At 36.8% G+C, this 17,077-nt stretch overlaps 1 protein-coding gene across 30 annotated transcripts in view; it reads right to left on the bottom strand.

Annotated features, from left to right (window-relative positions):
• Positions 1-17,077, bottom strand: part of TENM3 (teneurin transmembrane protein 3) — a 1,291,378-nt gene that overhangs the window by 238,904 nt on the left and 1,035,397 nt on the right. The gene's annotated exons all lie outside the window — the stretch shown is intronic.

Below are 17,077 nucleotides of genomic sequence, written 5' to 3'. Positions count from 1 at the left end.
AATACTGTTGAGAGCATGAAGAACTAGATACCTACAGAATATGCAAAAAATCATTCAGAATAGAAAAGCCTATTTTTGGCTGGTAATCAAACTGAAGTTGATACCTCTGTCTTTAGTAAAAGAACCAGAGTTTTAATATTATTTATTCTCTTTTTTATTTTATTTTATTTTTTAAATTTAACTACCTCCTTTTGGAACATGGAACTGTTTTAAAATGTCTGTGGGAATGATATATCCAACTTCATTCTTAACATCACTAGACAAAGACTCTTCTGAGCTGGCTTAGAAAATGCAGGGATACATAGGAATGTCTACAAAACTTCTATTATGGTTTTCTTTTCACCTTGGACCTTTGCTAATAACAACTAACTTAATTCTCTCTCACCCTATTACAAGATCCATTGCTGACTCAGGCCAAGTTATCACAGCAGCTGCCCAGAAGCCACATTTTGCCAAAAATCAGATCAAGATATTGTTAATGATTATACAATACTTCCAGGGAAAACAACACCATTCCAGAATATGTTTTCAACGCTGTTCTGTAGAAGGCTGCAATAAAACCACATATTTCAGATGTATTATTCATATGAAATGTAATACTATCCAAAAAGTTCACACAATTCCTATAGAAACAAAGACTATACGGATTGAAATAGTAGAATTCTGTGAAACAGGGGACAATAATGGTCTTAGTAGCCAGGTCCTGATGAGGGCAGTCGTGGCTGGCAGTGGGGAAAAATCTTGACCTGAAGCTCTTCAAGTCAGATATGCAACAGACTGTGTGTGCTTTGACTGAGCACAAGGGAGAAACTTTAATATAGTCACCATTGACAAACTCTGCTCAGGTTTGGGGGCAGTTTAATAAAAATGGGAGGCTTCTTGCAGTTCAAATTCTGGACAGACTCCTATCTGTGATAGCTACAAGATGAGCCAAGAAAAAGCTAGGAGATGAAATCATGAACTAATATAGTCAGTTTAAGCAAGCGAGTTTCTAGCGATTCCACAGCAACGTTCATATTCTCAGGATCACTTCCAAGGGGTCTAGTTGCAATATATGGAATATTAGATCACACAAATACGCTTTTCCAAACTGCTTGAATGGAGTACCTATGGATAAGCACTTTCTGCCATTGAAAAACCTACTAAGTAAGTAATTACTTCAGGAATATATCCTTTCAGATCTTAAAAGGAGGAGGAAGGGGAACTGGATGCTTAGAGTCAGCTTGTGCAGAGCTTTCGAGTACATTTGAATTTCTGCCTTCAGAGAGCACCAGTAATTTCACTCCCTCTACACAAGACTGCCATGGTCCTGTGAAGGAAGCAGGATATTGAGTCCCCCAAGAGTCAGATACTATGGAAGAAATTACATCTTTAGATAATCCCTATTTTCAAAGGAAAATTATCCACACTATACATTCTGTACTTCTTTTCTACAAATATGTATCACTCTACATTCAGTAAATGAAGACTGCACCCTATTAAAAAATAGGACCTGGATGTCACTGCAGTGCATCCACTTTCTCCATTTTCAGCTGGCTGCAATGGAATTTTCCTTTGCTATGATGCCCCCTCTGTTGAGATTCCACTGTCCCATTAATGCCAACACAAATGATTTATGAAATCTATTAGGTGAAACACTAAAGACATCTCAAACATAAATGTTTGCTTAGGAAAATATTTCTATGGAGTAGACAAATGGGGGTTGAAGCAAACTCCAGCACAGATATCACACTTTATGCCAACACAGCTCATGGCCAAACAGTAGAAAGAAAGATCAAACAAAACCTTGGGGGTAGCTAGAGGGGCTGGGGGAAGAATAGCATATGTGTTTCATTCATACGAAAAGGGAGAAGCGCTTTAAAAAAAAATTTGATCAGAAGGAATATTGCAGTAAATTATGCAGAGCATTAACCATTGAATTTGAACCCATCTTTCGTCTTTCTTTATTAATAACTCATTATAGTCCTTTCTCTTAATGTGGAATAAATTAGAGCCATGTTAATCCATGCAGCTATCTGCAGGTACATTTATCACTACAGCAGCCACTTTTACTCTCCTTTCTGGAAGCTGCATTTCATGGGAAACAAACACTCATCCCCTGCTGAACTCAAGTCATGGTGGCCTTTTCAGGTCACCAGCAGGGTCACCTAAAAACTTACCTTTTTTTTGAAGAACTGAAAGGTACCTCACAGCTGGCCTTGACATATGTGAAAGAATTTCTCTTTCACTCTCACACTCTCTCTGTCATATTGCCACAATTTAGATCAGTGAAAACAAGTGAGCTGGGGGCCTTGCTGGTATAAAAGGGTGAGGAACTGCCAACAGGATGTTCTTTGTGGGAACTTAAAGCTTTTGGAACTGATTCCTCTTGCCTGATCCAGAAGAGCTCAAATTTTATGGCCTTCATAGCATGTTGCATAGTTCATATTTTTCCAGAGTGCCTGAAAACAGGAGAATTGTGGATGTGGTTAGTTTATGGAGGCAGGGCTGTGCTTCAGCTTTTAAACTGGCTGGTTTGCATTTGTCTGAGGAGGGAGGACTGTTGCAGCTTAGTCACAATGATTAATTTTTATATTTGCATTTGAATTTGGTCAGATATTCAGGAATTTAAAGGTAGTAACAAACATATATACACTCTCTGATAAAGGTAGGTATTATCACAGAGAACTGACACATTCCATCACTCATAGCTGACACCTGAAGAGGACTTTAAGAGGTTCCACTGGAGGTGACTCTGGGTAGTCATTAGACCAGAGTGGCCCAGGTACAAGTAGCTGTGCTCCTTGCAGCAGATAACACTTCAGCTCTTACTGTTACCTTCTCTGAGTGCCATTGTGTCAAAGGAGAAAGCCTTAACGTGCCTGTTTTTCACAAGGCAAATGAAGGCACAAAGGTGGCTTGCCAATACCACAAAAGTAGTAGTACCATGAGGGAGGGAAAACATGATGCCTCAGATAGTCTTCTGGGGCCTACCCTAATCACTGAGCCTTTCTTCTTCTCATCAAAATAATAATTTCAGCAATTTATCAACATTCATGATGATCAGTGACTTTTATTAAAAGGGAACAAACACCTTTTTAGCCAAATACTCATTCACCTATTTGAATAGTAGTAGCCTGAGTGCCCTGTTAAGATATCCTATCATAAATACTTAATTAGTGTTACAACCACTTCTACTGAGATGTTAGGTGTACTTTAAAGAGATAGGGTTGTCTGCATTACAAATAAGTAAAAATGGAATATCCACCTAGAAGCCAAAATTGCACATCATCAGCGTATCACTTTGGAAACCTGTTTTTCTTACAACTCTACAAAAAGACAGGGCATTAAGTTATGAAATTTAAACAATGCCTAATAGAAAGATTTTTGTCAGATAAGGTATAATTTATAACAGCAACATATATTCTCATGTCTGTTTTACAAAACAGACTTGATCAAGCAGAATAGTTATAATATAGCTTTCCACTTCTGGCTGGAAATGTATTTTCTAAAAAAAGGGGCAAATTCATGTCTAGAAATTAGTCTTAGGAATACTATCTGATATCAACAGGATTAGCAGTATAATGTGTTCCCATGAGAAAGCACATGTGCCCAAATGTATTTAATGGAGAACATCTTGTAGTTTTTAAGCATTTAAATAGTATGCTACATTGACTAGTTTTTTTCTCACAAGTGAGGATTAAGATGGGCCATTTTTCATGCAGTAATGATGCTGATTTAAATTAGAACAGACTAAGACCATAATGAGCTCACAGATTCAGTGTTCAAATCTGAAAACAATAAACTTTTTTTCCTTTTTATGTTCAAATCTGAAAACAATAAACTTTTTCCCTTTTCATTTACATAGATAAATCGTAACTCTATTTTTTTAACCCTTTCCAAGACTGCATTGAGAATTTTACAGTTTCAGATCATTATTTCCCTAAAAATACAAGTGGAAATTGTAAGCAAGTAGAAGTACCTGGGGTAGGGCAAGAGTTATAGCAAAAATACAGTTCTTTCAAAAAAGGGATTGAACTATGACACATTTCTTGAATATAAGTGGGCAACATGTGGGGTTTTCTTCCTAAGAAGCAAAACTACTAAGTGTACATTGGTACTGTGATTTTTGAGTGCTGTAGATTCATATATTGAAGTACATAATGTTCCTTGTCAAATTTCCCAGCAAGCTCAATGCAATGCGAGGCCAAGTATAAAATGCACAATATTTCTATTTATCAGCACCTAGATTTTTGCTCCCTAACAGTAGACTGCCCTGATTAGAATCATCCCACTCTACACTAATTGGTCATATATAAAGGTAGGGGAAAAAACAAATTTACAGATGAAATACCTCGATCTCCAAAATCTGAAATATGAAAGACATAAATATAGATCATGATACTTTTTATAGTACTTATAGTTCTTGTAGTACTTATATAGTTCTTAGGTATTTTTTTACCAAAGTGCTAATACCTACAGTACCAGCCAGCCAGCAGAGAAAAAGGGCACATATGCTTTGAATGATTAACACAGCTCTTGGAAACACAAAGCACACATGCTATCCTTATCTTATAGTACAGCTAAGTGAGGAGGAGGAGAAGGACATTTTCATGGAAGTTCTGGGGGATTAGATGATGTGTCAATGAGCCCTTTGAAAGAAATATCCCCAACCCTCCCCCCCCCCAAAAAAAAAGTTAATTCTGTTTGTTTCAGAAAAATTGCTATATGAATAACAGTAATGAGATGAAGTGATAAAAAAATAATGCTCTAATGTTTTCATGTTATTTTACCTAATTATTGAACAAAAGGCAGAAGTAGTTCAGGGAAAAGTTTAAACACTTCACTAAAGAAAGGAAAATCCAGTTGTAATCTGAACCTTGTCTCTCTTTTAACTGAACTCTCTACAAATGTGAAACCCGTTTGTATTTGCGAGACTCACTTCAACACATCATCAGGAGCCTGAAAGATTCTAAACTACACAGTTGCATCCTTCCTCCCTCGATTTATCCTACTGTTTTGCCATTTTTCTCAGTAACCTCTATCAGCAGCTGCTACTCAGTGCTCTCCTCTGTAAAAGAAGGCAAAGAATCTGCTGCTTCCACAGCTAATGCTCTGAACTGGAGGCTGAGTGTCTAATCTTCATAATGGGCAGCTTCCAACCGACTAAGTTTTGGTTTACATTTAATACTTGGGTCCGCAGCTCTAAATCCCTCTGGATTTCTGGATTATTTTTTTAATTAAAAATTTACACCTTTTTCAGTAAGAAAAAGAGGAAAATATTTACTGCAAATGAAAATGACATAGAAATGTAACTGGCAGAAAAAAGAAATCAATTTGGTATGTAAACTCATGAGATACAGGATGTCTCTTAACAAAAAAGGTATGTATAGGCTGTTTGAAACAATCCATTCAGAGTAAAATAGTTTTGTATAGAGGTCTGTCAAAAAGAATTGGCTTTTGTGAACAAACTACCCTATTGTGAATCTCTTACAACTGGTAAAGACCACCAGCAGGGCAATCCTATCAGTATAAGAGAAGAAGTTTTAAGAAAAACCACTCTATTCTTAATGATAAATCTAGAATTTTAAACCTCTAGAAAATTTTAACTTGTATCCTAATCGTAGTAAGAAAAAGAAAAAAAAAAGAAAAAAGGAAAAAGAAAAGTTCAAGGTACTTCTTTGATATTATATCTTTAAAAAGATATTTTAAAAACAGTGGCACACACACACAAAAAAATCAATATCCGTGTGATTCTAACAAAAAATATTTCACATATTTCTTGGAATAAGCATTATACTGATCGTGGCACAAACTGTGTGGCTGGGACTGTGGCTTCAGCTGCTGCCGTCCATATTCTATTTTGTCTTTGTATTACAGGAAAGATGACTGAAAACTTGCTATGTCATTTAGCCATTGCTAAAATTATGCCATTTAAAAATTTCTTTTTTTGCTCAGTAGAAAGTAACCATTTATTTTCTCCTAATTACAGTTTCTCCTCGCTCCCTTTACATCATAACTCTTTGGAGAAGAAACCTAACCACCAGAGCAAATTTTCTTTTTACACAGTTGCTGCTTTGGCAAGATCAGAAAAAAGTGTCATCCTTTGGGTAAGTCTGTCAAACAGATTTCTTACATACAGTTTGAGAATGTTCATCTAAAAGTACTCTATCTGCACTTTGGTGTGCTTATATGACATTTATTGCCTTGGAAAGGTGGCATAAAAATTATTTCACACTCCTCTGACACCTGGTGTGAGCCATACCCCTGCAAGTGGTCTATATACAAAATAGTTATACAAATCATAAATGTAAAATAAAATTAATACTTTCCAAAATATTAAACTGGTTTTATATATATAAGAAAAACATTTTGGGCTGCTGTTAAGTAGACACCTTATTACATTTCCTTGGAGGAAAAAAAAGGAGGTTTTCATAAGGCATAAGAATAGGGTTTGTATGCATTTTGAGTCCACTCAGAACTATGTACATAAACAAACCTTCCTGTGGTAAACATTCTGGCAGAGGATGAATGCCTGGTGATAGGTGGGTTATTAGGCACAAGACTAAGTGCTGCAGGGCATCTAGAATTGCATTTATGGCACACCTTGATGTGATTTGTTGGATATTGATTGTCCTAAAGAGAAGGTGATAATTTTCTACATTCTACCCAATACATCTAATACTTGCCAGCATGCCAAACTGCTAGTGAAATGATTTTTCCCTGTATGAGCAGGTGTTGCATATTCAGAAACATGGTGTAGACACTTCTAAGAATATAAAGTTATTATTTACTTAAAAGGGAAGAAGGGAGAAGAAAATATTTTTACTTAATAGTTTGTGCTCATACACAGAGGATGAGGCTGTACCACAGGTCTTACAAGAATCACTTGGGCTTGACTTTCTTCAGGGAAGGCTAACCATTGCATAGGTTTCCAGAACATAGTATATTACATAGAAATGATCACATGCAATACTCCCAAAAGCCTTCTCACTTTCTTCGTCATACTCCATTTATTTGCTTGGCATGCCTCTGCATAGATGTCAGACTGCCATGGATCCATGTGTGTTCAACAGCTTCAGAAATCACAGTTTGGCTCTGTCAGTCAGTTACTATTTTCACAGCAGCCAACTTTATCACTATCATTTCCTAATTCCATCATCTAAATGATTTTGTTAACTGCATTTCACTAAAGACCTTCCCACAAGCACTGCCAGATTTGCAAGCTTTGGTGTTACCTGCCAAGAGAAGGAACTCAAAGTCCAGCTGAATTATCTCATACTAGAGCCCTTAAAACATGAACAAATGGTAGAATATTCAGCCTAAAATGTATTTCTCAAAGAAAATCAAGAAATTAAATATAGTATGTATATACAGAGGGCATACAAAAGCTAATGGCATGGCACAGGTTTTTGGAGTCCTGATTAATCAGTGCAAGTCACAGGAAAGACCCATCCCCCTCTTCCCTACCCACCATATGCTGACTTAAGAGCAAAGCATGCAAAGTGTAACCCTGAATGAAAAACTACATGGAAGACAGAAGCTGCATTTAGCATTGATAATGCCAATGTGACTGAATCAATTTTGAGGCCAAAAATCTGAGAAGGCCAGAATCCAGCCTGCTAGAGAAAGATTCAAAGATAAGGACAATGTTCATTAAAAATGCAACTTTTATTACAAAATCCTGAAGATAATTGAATTCATAAAACCTATCCCAAGTATTGGTAACTGAGCAGATACAGCATAACCAGTGTTTCAGGGTCCACATTTCTTTCTACAGCAGTGTTTTCTGAAGTATTTTCCCACATGCACTCAACCTGCCTTTGCTTCTCCCTGCTAGCTATTATACTGCAAGAAGCACTATCAGCCTTTTCTCAAGAATCTGGATGTTTCCTTACTTTGGGATTACTCTTCCTTCCATCCTTCCAGTTTCCTGGGGATGCTTGTGCTTCCTGAGAGTTGAAATTTTGATCTCACTGCATTTGCCTCGTATTTGGCTGGTAGGGTCAAAAGAGTAGAAAAGTATGGAGAACAGCTTGTTCTTAAAATTGGATGGAAAATCTAGCAAAAAATGTTAATTTTATTACAAGAAAGATTTCTAGTCCACTTTTCTCTAGTCTCAGTTCACTTTCTGTAGATATGCTGTTCTCACATCTCTGTGTCCACCACCCAGAGACCCAAATATTTTTTTCTACAACAGGGGTGCAGGGGTGATGCATACATATACAGTTCAGTCATTTATCTAGGCAAAGGCAGTGATTGTTAAAAAATGAACTCCAGGAATTGTTGCCATCAGTTCATCCCTCCTTTGAATTGTCCTTCCCATCTTGTCCACCTACCTTGGTGATAACTTTGTGGGGATGATACAGAAAGTCTCCGATAGAGCTCTGTGCTGAAGGGCAGAGCACTGATACTGCAACTCATTTTGAGACAGGCCCTCAAATGTGGTATACTGGAATATTGGTGTTTGAAATCCTTCTTTCTACTTATGTGGCCTCCCAGAAATTCTTCTGAAATTTCCCAGGAGTCAGTGCTTCCTGCAGCTAGACCACAGGCACTGGAAAAAATACTCCAAGGGCTATATTGAGGCACAGTGGCACTTGCTGTGATTGTAGGGGAAATGCAAAGTGGACTTATTCCAGAAAGAATTCAATTGGTTGTGGTTTTCAGTTCTCAGGACTGACCCAAGTATACTTGGAAAGGGATTTGTTGCTATCCATGTCACACAGGACAGCTAGATGGAGAGTGCTTAGGCAGGTAATACATGATTTCAATACCTCATCTAAAACTATTATACTCTAAAGCCTGGCACAAGAATTTATCAACTGAAGTCCATCAGTATTCTTTGCCCTTTTTTTGTGAACACTCATACTAACATCCAGCACAAGGGTCACATTGCTGTTTAAAACCCTCCTGCACTAAAGTAAACACACCTGACACTGATAGATTTCCTGAACTACCCTGAGGCAGAAGCCGTTTCACAGATGGAAGAAAAAAAAAAAAAAAGATGGTCAAAGGAAAAACTGCTTGAGAGAGAGAATTTGGCTTCAGGTTTTCTAAATCTTATCATCTATATTTCAATCTGGAAAATTCTCCAAGTAATAGAGATATTTTCATTATTGTAATAGCTTTTTTTTTTCCCCCTGAAGCATTCAGAAATTGATAAAGTTGGACCTTTTGCTTTGCTGCAAATTTTTGCATGCTGATTAAACAAGTTAAAAACATGTCCCACTACAGAGGAAGAAGGGGTAATGTTAGGAAGAGAATATTTTAAAAGGTAACAAAACCATCCAAGAAAATCTATCATATGAAACAGTGTGTGAAAACCTGAAACACTTAGTGATGAATGTGTAACTCCCCCTAATGGATGCATATTTGAATTTATCTTAAAAGAAAATGTCAATAACTGTAAATCCTATTGCTAGAAATAATACCACTGTTATATCACATTCACCTTTCTGGCTTTTTAAGGGATCTCTTAAGGTATTCATCTGTGACTTAGAATAAACATTAAACTACTATTAGTGTAATTTTGTTTTCTTAGTGAGTTTTATTACATAAAGTCTTACATATATGTGCCTTTCAGCATATTTTCAAGGTACACACTCAGTAGTCATTAGAATTCCCTTAAATTATCTTCTATCAGTCATTTCAACTTCTGTTTTAGCTAAATGTTTTCCTGTTTCTTAAAAAGTCAGCAAATTGCTATAAAAATGACAGTGACAGGCCACAGTGGTTTGGATTCTGTGGTATAAAGAAACACTTCATATATGCACAGCTGCTGGTAATGAATGCAGCATGTCTGAGGCCCAATCTTGGACAATTTCCTACATTTCTGACTGCAGTCTCCTTGGCAAAATTTCTGAGACTGTATTATCTATATATCCCAGTACTTCAGCCAAAACTTTTCAATACTAGAGTTCGGCATGGTGTGCTGCCTTTCAGTAGTCTGTCCCCTCAGAGTTAACAACTTTTTAGGAGTCTTTGCCCTAAGTCTCTTCTAACAACAATTTTTATTTTTCTTTTTTAAAAAGCATTGTGTTCTACTCTACCACCCCATTAAGATATGGCAGACAGATTAAATTTCTACATAATATAATTCCTGCTTGTGAAAGATGCCAGAGTGACAGCATCAGACACTAAAATTACATTTGTCCACCACCCAGCTAAAGTAACAACAGCAGCAGCAGTGGGGTTGTTTTCAGAACTCTCAAATTTAAGCTACTGAAACATTGAGGGTAAGTGAATAGCTCTAGAGGTTGCTCTGCCAAGACTTCTGATAAGCCTGGATGTTGCTATAATTGGTCTGTGATACTGTGACCAAGTGGTGTAAATAGGGCTGAGATTAAAGGCTGGATTCTACACAGGTCAGACTGGCTGATGGAGGCAGTGAAACAGGCTTCTCATAGTGGGGACAGACTCTACATCTTGCTCCACTCCCAAAACCAGTCGTAATCTAAACACATGTTTCTTCCTAATGCAGCCCAAATGCAAAGAAAAATGGAGCAGTCTGAAATGAAGCTATGGGTGTAATCTGAAGTGACTTTTCCTAGGTTTTTATTGTGTGTTTGAAAGGAATTTTAATAAATCTGGTGTTGTTCTTTTTCAGTTTTTCAGTTCAAATGGAACTTATATATTTTCTGTTTTTCTTTGCAGGAAGTAGTTCTTAGCAAAATATGCTCTTAAACAGGATTTACCCAGCTGTCAAATTCTACTGTGTAATGCCAACAGAGTGAGATTCAAAACGATGGATGAGCATATTGTTAAAATAATTACATTTTAAGGCAAAGAGAGACACGTTCTTGTATAGCAAAAAGGACAAAAATAAGCTGATAGGCAAGAAGATAGATAAAATATGTTTACCTGCACCATTGATCATCATTCAGAAATATTTCTAACATCATGTAAGAACACAAAAGTTAAAAATTAAGTACTCAGAAGCAAAGATCTGCATTACAAACCGAGAAATATGGAGAAGATATCGGGGAGATCTCTAAATATAACTGAATTAGGATATGCTACAAGTAGCTACAAACGCCTGGCACAATAACAAGACAAAAATAAGAGGAACAATATTTTGCTGCCCAGGAATTTTGCTGATTTTATTTTTAAAAGGGAGCTAAAACTAAACAATTAATCTTACTCTGATTAAGTAATTATTGTCTAATTTTACCCTGGATTATTTAATGTAATCTAAAAAAGTAACTATTAACAATCTTGTAACAGGATAATTCCACCCCCTCAAAAAACCAACCAACCAAACAAAAAACATCAAAAGCTGAAATGTACCCCACAACAAATAGACTCTATGAGCTAATGCATTTAACTAAGAGTCAGTCTAACTATGGTTATGTGTTGAAACATGGATTTTCACACCTGTCTCATATGGACAGTCAAACTGCCAGGGCCAGCCATGACAGAGATTTCCTTTCCTCCCCTTATAGAAAGTATTACTGAGATTTGTTTTGTATGTTTGACAGAGAGTAAATTTATAGGAGATCCTCTGAAGATTTGTGATCCTTGTGAAAGAGGTTAATGTGAGTCAGAGAACATCAGAGTTTAGGATATATTAAAAAAAAAATGCTGGCAGTCATTGTTTTAAGACAATAGCACAGTTTTGATTGTTGGATTTTCTTGAAAAATATCTTTTCTATTACTTCTAGGATTCAGTTCACAGTGCAAATCCAGTACACAATCCTACAGATGCTGTGTTCATTTCATGCCTCAAAATATGTTCAATTATGCAGTTGATTATTTAAAGCCACCACTCCACTGTTCAGGACATGTTTTCCATTGTGGTGTTCACCAGTTTTCCATTGTGGGAAACATAAAAGAGCAAATTCAAATTCCCTTGAATTTTGCTTAAAAAAAAAAAAAAAAGAAGAAAAAAAAAGAACATCTATGTCTTCCACTTCTCCAGACCCTAATACTAATGCCTTCTAAAGTACAAAAGAAAAAGTACAAAAGAAAAAGTATGAACATATATAACTGAGAGGCTTTAATGCTACTAAATATTGCAAAAAACCATAGATGTCTTTAGACAAAATGAATACAATTTCCTATACAAAGACTATATAACCAGAAGTTTAAACCATGTATATGGTAACACACAGAGTGCAGCACTAAAATGACAGCTTTCACAAATTATTCATATACCTCGCTCTCTTTAAATATTTTCATGGTCACGACTGTAGAGAAATACCAAATTTGGTCCCTCCAGATCAAACTGGAGGAAGTCTGGTGAGGAGCCACTTGGAAGTTTAAATATTGGAGAACTTGCCACATGAAGAGAAGTTTGAAGAAAGGATTTGGGCATTATAGGGAAGAGAAGACTCATAGGGACCTAATAAAGGTCTCCCAGTACCAAAAAAGAGTTTAGTGAGAGGATGGAGGTACTCTCTTCAAAAAGGTGCATGATGAAAGAACAAGAGTCTGTGGGTCCAAGCTGCTTCAGGGGACATTCTGTCTGGATGTTAAAAAAAAGAAAAATGGTAAGAGGTGGGATCAGGATCTTCCTTGATGAAAATGATTTCAAATAATCTTTGCTTGAGACACGGCTCTGCATCTTGAATCATTGTTTCTCATCCACAAATTACCATTTCTTCAATAAGTATCGTGCCAAACAAAATACCATACGTGCAGAATAAAAAAAAAAGAAGATAGAGTCATACTGCTCTCAATATTTTTCATTTGCTTACCTACATACATTCATGTGGTGCTAAAGTGATCTGAGAAACAAAAACTGATTTGGAAGGGTTTGGGGTTTTTAAAAGATATGTTGCATTAACAAAGCTACAGTATTTGTGGCTAGAACTGCAAAATAAAGCAAAATAAATCTAGTTGTGAACCAGTAGCCTACATGCAGATAAACTTACAGGATATCCTAGATTCACCTACACCTCTTTCCTTTTGTTGTGCTAAATTGCCAGGGAAAAGTTTAATTTTAATGGAGCATATGGACTGTAATAATGTGAATGTTCATTTTATTTTTTCTATGTAAAAGAGTAACAGTACTCTTCTTTGATGGGTTTAACCTACCTTTTCTATGGATAATATGGGAAACGGGAAAAAAGACCATAGAGAGTGAAGTAAGTAGAGAGCTAATGCCAAAGCATGGTTGACTGATAAAAACAGCTAAGTGACAGGCAGCATAAATTATCTCAGCTCTACTAGTTTACAAGCACATAGAGGTGCACAGCATTTGCAAAGAATTCTTACTTGACAGTACTGAGAAAGCCCATAGCCAGATTTTTAGCTGCAAACACTACTGCTCTTTCAACGTTTCATTTAGCTACAAATAGACACCTAAATGTATATATACACACAGAAAAAGGCCTATTTATTTCCAGAGCCCTGGAGAACCCTTACATAACCAAGTAAAAATGGAACTCTGCTTGCTTTGAGACTGTTGCCATTCCTTTCTTCAGTGAATTACATCATCCCTCTCTGTTGTGGGAAATCTCTTGCTGTAGTTCAGTACTAGCAGAAAAGTCCCTTCACAGGAAAAAATGTGCATGATAGGGCCATACAAGCTCACAGCAAGGGCAGAAACACTCCTGGGGGTATAGTGGCTCAGGCCACAGGCAGAGGTGAATATGGGATCCAGAGAAAATAGCAAAATGATGCAGTTATGTTGGATATGGTACAGGAGCTGATTGCCTAACCCAGAGGATGAGCTCAGATTTCACTTTTCCTTCCTAAAATGAGAAGAAAAGGAGAATCCAAGTGCACCCAAAGCCTGATGCCTGAACCAACTGGCCAGGTCTTACCAGTGTGAAACCCTTACACCAATGATATTAACAGTTGTATGAATAATGACTGTACATCTCTATAACACTTTTGCAGAAAATGAAATGTATGAAGCAATAATATTTAAATAAAAAAACATAAGAGGAGAGGTTATATTTGCAGCAGTGTACTAATGAATTTGTTACTTTGTTATAGACCGGAGACAGAAATTTATCACTCGCTGAATCATATTTTGTATTACTAATTTTGAAGTTACTGATTATGTTTCCATTAATTTTGAATTACAGACTTAAGATAAATGAAAACATTTAATTCTCAAAAACACAGAGCTAGAGCATTGAATTTTCTAACTATAAAACCTGTCATGGTGTCAAAACTTAGGGAAAAGGCAAGAATACTGTCTGGTGAAATACAGGTAATTACTGTGGCTTGACAAAACTAGCAGAGAAGAAATAATTTTAACATTATTTCTTCAGTAGTTCATTATTTCTCCAGAGAGTAAGTGACTATTATCTTTTAGGTTCAGGACTTGGTGCACATCCCAGCATGCTTCACAAAGCCACAAGTAGAATTATTTGAACAGAGCTTACAGCAGAACAAGTTTATTTTTAATTTGATACACTATTTGTTCTCAGTTGTAAAGTGACCTTCTTATTTTAGCATAATATTGACCAGTAATTTCTAAACCTAAGGCTGAAATTTCAGATACCTGAAAGTACAATTACCACCATGTCCTCCCTCCTTACTCAAACTTGTAATGAACAATGAAGGAAACAAAGCAACTTTTAATAATCTCAGAAATTCTATGGCTGCTTTTATATGACACAGCATTGGCTCATAATTCATCAGTGTATATGGGATGACTAACAGACTAACATACATCCATCTCACCTCTCAAATGGGTGTTCAAGTATCTGCCAGGACAGGGAAGAAGTAACCTGGAAAGCTACAGACTTAAGTATTAAAAGCTAAGTATTGAAGGCTTTCTGGATAGGAAGTTAAGACCATAATTTCCAGTGATTTTATTTTCTTCACCTTCCCTAATAAAAGGTTCTTTTCTGTATAACCTGGTCAGAAAGATACTTTATTCCAGACAAAGCTTGTGAGCTAGACAAGGCTGAAGTCAGCCAATCTTTCCATAGCTTGAAAATCGTGTAAGAGCACCCAGAAAAAACAAGGTAACAGAATGAGCTGCTGTTCCTGGGATCTCTCCTGACACCATCAGATTTACCCAAAGCAGATCAACTCCAGCACATCTCAATGAACAAAGCTTGTGAAGTCCCATGCATTGCTCACACCTGTGGGAACATCTGGATTGTTTGACAGCAAGCCCACTCAGCTGGGAGCCTACTTGGACATCAGCAGTGCTAAGAAAGCTTGTGGGAAGAAAGGTGTCTTCTTGAAATGGCTGAACCATGGTTAAACAGACACAAAAGAGAATTAGTAAAGGAAAGGAATGACACTCTCAAGCAGGGAAAACTAGCATCAACATAATAGCCTTGTTCCCTCCTGTTTAATTACTCTTTCCTGCTTGATCTAAGCACCAGACCAAAATGGTTCTCTCTAACTTGAGACCCAGTTTTTGAAGGCTGGGAAAATAAAGATGGAACAAATAAGTGAACAGACAGTGAATCCCTGCTATGCCTTGTGCATTTCCCTAGGAAAGGGAGATCAAATAAGAAGGCACCAATGTACAATAAGCTTGGTGTACTAGAAGAGGGAGCAAAGGGGTCTTGGGAACACTATCAGGATCCAAAATAAATTTACATGTATATTTTGACTGGTTAATTATTTATGGAAAGTCCTATTTGCACTTTTAAATTTTGGTTTTGAATTAATTTTCTCCTTTCTCTGCTTCACAACTAATTTTGTCATGTAAATACAAAATGCAATGAGAAAGTACCTGCAAGCACAAATTAGATTAGGTAAAACTAAATTACACACTCCAAGTCTTCAGTAAACTTTAAGCATTTTTGTATTACAGTTATGCCAGTCTAAAGCTGCCAAAAGGGGAAGCGCCTCCCTCCCATCCCTTTTGTTAGATCAGCCTGTACAGCTGCAGGATGAGTTGGTTCAGCTGGCTGGTGATGTAAAGTAATTTCTTTCAGGGTTAGGATACAGTTCCATTAAAGTTGACATTAAAATATTTAGTGCTGCTGCAGTTACGTCCATCTCCAAACCTGCCTCCTGTGTTTTGTCAACCGTGCTGTTTGTCTGACTCTGCAGGGAGCAAGTTCAAGCCACTAAATCTTTGGGAAACTATCCAAAGAATTTGGGGGTAGAGGGGGTGGGGAGAGGATCAGGGAATAATACTCTGCTGGCTCAATTGCCTCAGCTAGATCATTAAGAATTTGGATGAAAGCCTGTCCCAGTACAAAGAAGTAACAGCCACTGCATAGCAAGGCTCAGGATCAAGGCAGCCCCAGCAGAGCCTACACTGCCATCAACCATCACTCCTGCACCATCCAGTGAACTGACAACCTCTGTGTCTGTGCAATTAACTGCTAAGTCTGCAAAAGAAATGGCCCCTGCCTTTGTTTGGAGTCAAGTGGGATGGGATCATCCCCTTTCAATGCATATGGATATTGGATTGGATACTGTGGGGGAAAGATTGTTACATCAATAGATCAAGAAGGTATCAATATGCAATTCAGCTTCTTTATTTTTTAATCTTTTGAATCAGAGATTTTGTATGTTTTATTGAAAGAAAGGGTATGGAAAAGTAACATTAAACAGCTCATAGCTGGAAAAAACCAGTGGCCTTAAGAGTTTTTTTCTAGTGAGGTCTTATTAATTTATTCAACTGGAATAATTTGGTAATTATTCAAATTATGATTTATTAACCCTTATCTGGCAAAGGAGTAAAATTCCATAAATCACTCCAAAAAACCAAAATCCAGCAGTGAATCAAAAGACATATTAAACTGAACTAAAACAATCCCGAGACAGCTGGATCATGAAAAATTGTTCAACTCAGAGAACATTTAAAGGTTAGAGCTCTATTACAGGTAAAAGAAAGAAGATCATAGAGAGAGAAAAAAACATTAATATAGTGAGTACCTGGTGCTTCTTTTATTCATTTCATTTTTACTGTAAGGACACCATTTTGCAGATGGTCTGAAGTATCACATTCCTTACCACCTCAAAAGGTTCCATATCAATTATTCTAACTATGGCTGTAAAAGAACAGCCTACAGACAGCTGCTGGAAATAAAAGACATTATAGGAAAAGTTTCCTAGTACCTTTCTTCATGAAGATTTTTAAATAAAGAATTCAATTGTAACATGGCATAAACCTGGCAGGTTCATAGTCTTGCATGCTACAAATGGAAGCCAGACTCAAAGATCC

The sequence above is a fragment of the Agelaius tricolor genome, unplaced genomic scaffold (assembly GCF_023055355.1).
Source record: "Agelaius tricolor isolate 1412-34295 unplaced genomic scaffold, bAgeTri1.0.p SCAF_8, whole genome shotgun sequence".
NCBI lineage: Eukaryota > Metazoa > Chordata > Aves > Passeriformes > Icteridae > Agelaius > Agelaius tricolor.
The sequence above is the reverse complement of the archived record's forward strand: the minus strand, read 5'-3'. Positions and strand labels throughout refer to the sequence as shown.